At 26.9% G+C, this 6,041-nt stretch overlaps 1 non-coding gene across 1 annotated transcript; it reads right to left on the bottom strand.

The window, feature by feature from the left end:
* Nucleotides 1-3,107: 3,107 nt before the first annotated feature.
* On the bottom strand, nt 3,108-3,188 carry TRNAS-AGA (transfer RNA serine (anticodon AGA)). The gene has a single exon. It is a non-coding gene; the product is annotated as a tRNA-Ser (tRNA).
* Nucleotides 3,189-6,041: the final 2,853 nt, after the last annotated feature.

Here is a 6,041-nt window from a genome sequence, read left to right as displayed (position 1 = left end):
CACGAAGAAAACTAACAAGTATTAACAACCACAGATTCTCATGGGAGGTGAGACGCCTGCTGATATAATACCTAGTGTAACTAAGTATTTGTTAGCAATGATTAAGAAGAGGTCTGCATTAATTGCAGATAACTTAGTAATCAACTTGTAAATATAACCCTCTTGTAACCAAAGCCTTAATGGTATGGTAGGTGTGTAACACCAGAAGTTTCAACTGATCTCTATCAACAGTGTAGGATGTTTTAAAAGTTACCTTTTTTGTAGGTGATAGTAAGATCAATTGGTTAATAAATTTTTTTTTTTTATTTTTTAATCACTTGTTGTATTTTATCATATTTAGCATCCTTGGTGTTAAACACAATTAAAGAAATCATTTTTAATCTAAAATTTAAATACGGTATTTTATCTATCATGGGGGTTCACATAATGTTGGTAAAATATAAATTTACATTAACAGTTGGTTTTCAGCTTGTTGAGCAAATAAAACTTAATAAAGGCACTTATTATGATTATCTTCAACTAATTATCCCTGTTTTTTTAAATGTATTTTATAAACACTTATATTCACGGTTATTTAATTATAATAGATGTGGTATAAAGCAAACTAATCTTATTTAATGAATAGGCGTGTTATTATAATCTTTCGCCTTTAAAAATATCAATTATTTCAAATCCCAATAAAAAATTCTAAAAAACAGGATATTTTATAATTTTAAATTACAAAGGGGCCTTTATTACTATTGTTTTGTGACATAAAAGATGAATTTTGCTCTTTATTATTAAAGTCGTTAATTATTAAAGGTATTTAGTGGTTATGAAGATAACAAAAGCCGCGTTTTTGCAGAGGGGTCTGGAAGACATTTCAGTGCCATTGCCCTCTATGCCCGCAGCCCATTGCCACATTATCTTCCTCTATGCCCCCTCCGGGTTAAAAAATTGGGGCTTTAGGTTTAATTCTTATTAAGAAAAACTAATTTGGTGTATATTTAAAGAAATCCGGTAATAGGAAGGTTTTTATAAAATTATTTAATAAAAAATTTTCTTAGTTTTAGCCCAACTGCAACTTCGGCTTCACAGTAATATTATCTTATTAGATACGTCGTCTTTTTCGGAAAGAAATCCTCGTAAAAGTTTTCTTAAGGCCCCTCATTAAACGTTATTTATTTAAAGTTTGTCATTCTTAAATTCTAAGCTTCGCATGTCCAACTTCAGAAAGAACTTCCCCACTCTTAAAGATTAAATCTTCAACTCCCCTGTGTATATTTTACTCTTCAATATCTCTTCTGTGGTCGAAGGCAATGCTTTTAAAAGTCTTCTTAAGAACTAGTAATTGGATTTTTTATTCTGCCTATAAGAGCCCCTATTAATATTAATTGTTACTACTTAAAATATTTATTGGCATTAGGGGTATTAATCTTGGCCGATTATAACATTAATAATTACTTATAATACTTGTTGAAATAGTCTTAAATAAATAACCCTTAATGTCTAATAGGTCTACAGAAAACAACATTACTTGTTATTACAACTGAAATGTTATTATTTTGATACATTCCTATACCTCTCATAATCAAAATCTTTATAACCTTTTAATACACCAGGCGTTATAGCCCTATAAACTTCTTCAATTCTTGGTTTGTATTTACCCGCCAATGTCAAGTCAATTTTTAAATTATCAAATCCATAGGATTTATTTCCAATACAGAATATTCTTTCTCCTTTACATTCTAAATATTCATCCATAAATACAATGCATTCACTTTGTTTATTTAAATCATCTGAATATGTAAGTATCTCCCATTCAATATTAAAAATTTTAAAAAATATTTCTAATTTTTTAGATCTTCTAGTTACGACTTTCCCTTTAAAAAGTTTAGATAAAATAAAAATAATTATAAAAGATTCTTCATTTTTCGTTTTAATGTGCATTTTACATAAGTTTAACACCGGTAATTCACTTTTATCACTTATTTCTATAATTGGCTTTGTAATATTTGAAATATCTAATTCAAATTTTTCCATTAATTCTCTATCTTGTAAAATAACATGAGTGCAATCAAATAAATTAGAAACTTTTTCAAACATTTTCGGTGTAATTGTAGTAACTGAAATATCTTTGGTTAAATTTGCTTGAATCGTTTCCATGGAATCTGAACAGGATGAAAATGGTGTTAAAACTATTACATGTTTGAAACTTAATTGAAGATTCTCAACTATATTATCAAACGTTCCAGTTGTACTATAAGATTGATTTGGTTCTAAATTTAATTTTTGTAAGAACATTTTTCTGGAGTAAAAAATTTTGTAATTTAAGTAGAAAATTACTAGAAATGTTGAGTTATGGAAAAAAACCAAAATACCCTCTCATGCTTCCGTTTCTAACAATAAATCTTACCTGCGCGGGGTTGGGGATGTAGTTTTCACTCTTTTTATAATTGCATGCTTCTTTCAAAAACACTGCAGTAAGTTGATTAGAAATTGGATTAACAAGAGATGGTAAAACTACGAAATTATACAGTAGAACTCTGGTGTCCCTGAAAAATATTCTTTATACACCAAATTATAATGACAAAGGATTTATTTTTGAAGTGCATTCTTAATAATAAAAAAAAGGTGTTTTTCCGATAAATGAAAATTTACATAGAGTTGGATATATTTTACTTAAATAAATACCGATGTTTACCTCAAACTCTTACTCATAGTAAACCAACCTCTACAATAAATTAGAATAAAATGTTATTTCAAGCATACGTCAAACAAATTTTAAATTTTTCACGGCTAGATTACATGTCTCAACAAACAAAGTGAATAAGTTTTATTTTTCAAAATTAATTCTAAAATATATAATGGTTAAACTATAGATGTTTAAGTTAAACCTTGTTTATAATTATCCTTGTTATGATTGTATTCGACTATAAAAACATAAAAATTGTTAAACCAGAGTTAATTAAATAACCATGAATGTCTAATAGTCTTAAGATAACTGTTGTGTTATCCTATATTAATATAATTTAAATAAATACCCTTAATGACTAAATACTTTAATGATTAAGAGCTTGCGCCATCTTCAATGGCACAGACAATAACAAAATATATTATTCAAAAAACGACGACGACAGGATTCGAACCTGCGCACGTAAACGTATGAGTTTTCTAGACTAACGCCATAACCACTCGGCCACGTCGTCTGAAGAAGTTTATTAAGATAAACATAACCTAAATATAAAATTTGCTAAGACTAATTCCTTTTGATTCACTTTTACATTAGTTTTAAGCACATGTCAGTGAGGTACTGTCTCTAATTAAAATTCTAGTTAAGGTCAATAGAACATTTTGTTCTAAGGCGAGTAGACTTTCGACAAAAGGTATTAATAGCTATAAGGCTGTGTAGAGTTGTAGGGGGGACCTGATTTTTGCTGCATTTTTAATACTTTTAATAAATACCATTTTTTTTATTTTTGAGCACAGGTGTTGTTTAAAACCCTGTTGCTTTGAAATATTTTACAAAAAGAATTTGCCAGTAATCAAAACATAACAAGGTATGATATGGGTGATTTTCAAATTTTAAAAAGTTCAAAAAACATTTTTTTTTTAGATTTAGAGGAACTTAAAGCAGTTCTATTTTGTTCTTAAGTAATATTAGTATGAGTCTGTATCAATAAATTAATTTTTTAATTTAATCAATCGTATAGTTTAAAAAGATAGAATATTATATATACTTAAATAATTACCCAAAAATAAAACAAGTGTTTGATTAAAAATTATTATTAACAGTTTGAATAAATTCAATAAAATCGTATTCTATCCGACTGTTCTGATCCAAAAATTATTTATTTGGCTACTTTTAGCAGAAATGCTTTTTAATCTAAAAAAAAAGTTTTTGTAAATAGAATTTAATGACATAGGGGCTAACTTTAACAATTATATAAAAAAATAGTAAGCATTTCCTGTTTCCAAAGAAAAAATAGTTTAAAAGAAATGAAAAACTAATTGTTGTTATAAGAAGTCTTATTAGGCATTTAAAGATCATTTATTTAATTTTAGTTTAGCACTAATTATAAAGATTATAAAAAATCCTTATAAGGTGAAACCTATAAGAAAAGTAAAACAGACTTAAAAATGATTGATCTTGTAATTTTTTTTAGCCTTTTCGTTTGCTAAATATAAATTTTAACTTTTTAAGAAATTTAATGCTTTTTTAATTATAAGCGGCCAAGTTTGTTAATAAATACGTTTCCCTTGATGTTTATTAGTTCTTTCTAAATTCATTATTCTTTAAAATTTTCACCCCACATGCTAAGTTTCCTTGTTAATCTAGCTCTCGCTTCATTGGTATTTTACAATATTCACCACAGTTTTAGAAATACGTCTAAGGAGTGGAGAAAATTTTATAAACACTACTTTCTTGTTATTTCAATCCTTCTTGCTATTGATAATCTGTTTTCATTCATTCTTTATCGTATCCCTTACTATCAAGTGTTAAAAATGACATTACTAGGGTGGATAAGTTTACCAAATGGTACAGGACCACATTTCATCTACAATGTTTATATTAAAAACATTCACAGGTTGTTTGATGGGGATATCGATGCTATTTTTGAGAGTATTAAAAAACAATTTGAAAGTTTTAAAGCAAAATACTATGAAATGGTTGAAACAAAAAAACCCAAATGTGAAATTGGATTTAAAAGTGGAGCATTAGAAATTCCTGAACAAGTTAATGCTGATAGCTCAGAATGTGAGGCAAGTACTCATATGCTTTCTGAAATCGAAGAAGTGGGAACTGAAGATAAAAAGCTTGAATAAATGAATTTCATTTAAAATTAATATTTTTCTTGTTGTATTCTTAAAATAAAATTTTTTATTTTATTAAATAAAAGATTGACATATATTACTGTATTAAATGGAAAACAGACAAAATTTATGGACTAGTAAAAAGCAGATAGAAAATGTGAAATCATAAACATATAAATAATAATTGTAGAAATAGTATTAAATAATTATCCCCTAATGTGTAATTAGTCTTTAAATAACAACATTAATTATTTAAATAAAAGCCCAATTTATAGCTATTTAAGGTAAGACTAATTATTTAAAATGTCACTGTTTTTGTAGAAAGACATTATAATTATTTGAATATTAATTAAAAATTATAAATATTTAAATAAAAGCCCAATTTATAGCTATTTAAGGTAACATTAATTATTTAAATAAAGGCACAATTTATAGCTATTTAAGGTAACATTAATTATTTAAATAAAGGCCTAATTTATAGCTATTTAAGGTAACACTAATTAATAAATCCTTTTGTTATGATTATCTTTAAATTAAAGTTTAAAATAACGTTTGTTGCAAAATCCATCATTAATATAATCACTAAATACTCTTAAAGATTAAAAACTTATTTACAGAAGGGCTTAAGTTATCTTCGCTGGCACAATAAAGAATTATCTTACATTTTTGGGAATACCCTGGGCTCTGTTTCCGGCCTTGCTTCTACCATCTTCTCTGGCAGCACCCATATTCTTTTCGGCAATCTACCTCTTTGAAGCCTCATCTGCCATCAAAAGCAATGTTTAGAAAGCCTTCTTAAGAATCAATGATTGAAAGTAGGCTTTGATCTCAAACCCGATCACTATTTCACTCCTGAACTTCTTGTTGAATTTGTGAACTCAGTAATACAAGTAAATGTAATTATTTCTTAAAGAATAATTATAATTGTTACTACTTAAAATATTTATTGTCATAGGGGTATTAATCTTGACCGATTATAACAATAATATTGATAGAGTAATATATTGAAAAGCCTTATTCTTTGTAAATTTTTTATTTAGAATACTCCTCAATCTATTTACAAACTACAAACAACACAGGTCAACTTTTGGATTGTTTTTTTTGCTCTCAAATGAGCTTTCTCATAGTTTACAACTCCTTTTGTTTCAATTGTATTCCTGCTGTGTTGTTTATAATCTCTTGTTAATATAAACGCTTCTAAAAAATTGATCTAAAATTAAATTATAAATCTTGAGGATTTTCTTAAA

Source organism: Arctopsyche grandis, unplaced genomic scaffold (genome assembly GCF_051622035.1).
Source record: "Arctopsyche grandis isolate Sample6627 unplaced genomic scaffold, ASM5162203v2 HiC_scaffold_551, whole genome shotgun sequence".
NCBI lineage: Eukaryota > Metazoa > Arthropoda > Insecta > Trichoptera > Hydropsychidae > Arctopsyche > Arctopsyche grandis.
The sequence above is the reverse complement of the archived record's forward strand: the minus strand, read 5'-3'. Positions and strand labels throughout refer to the sequence as shown.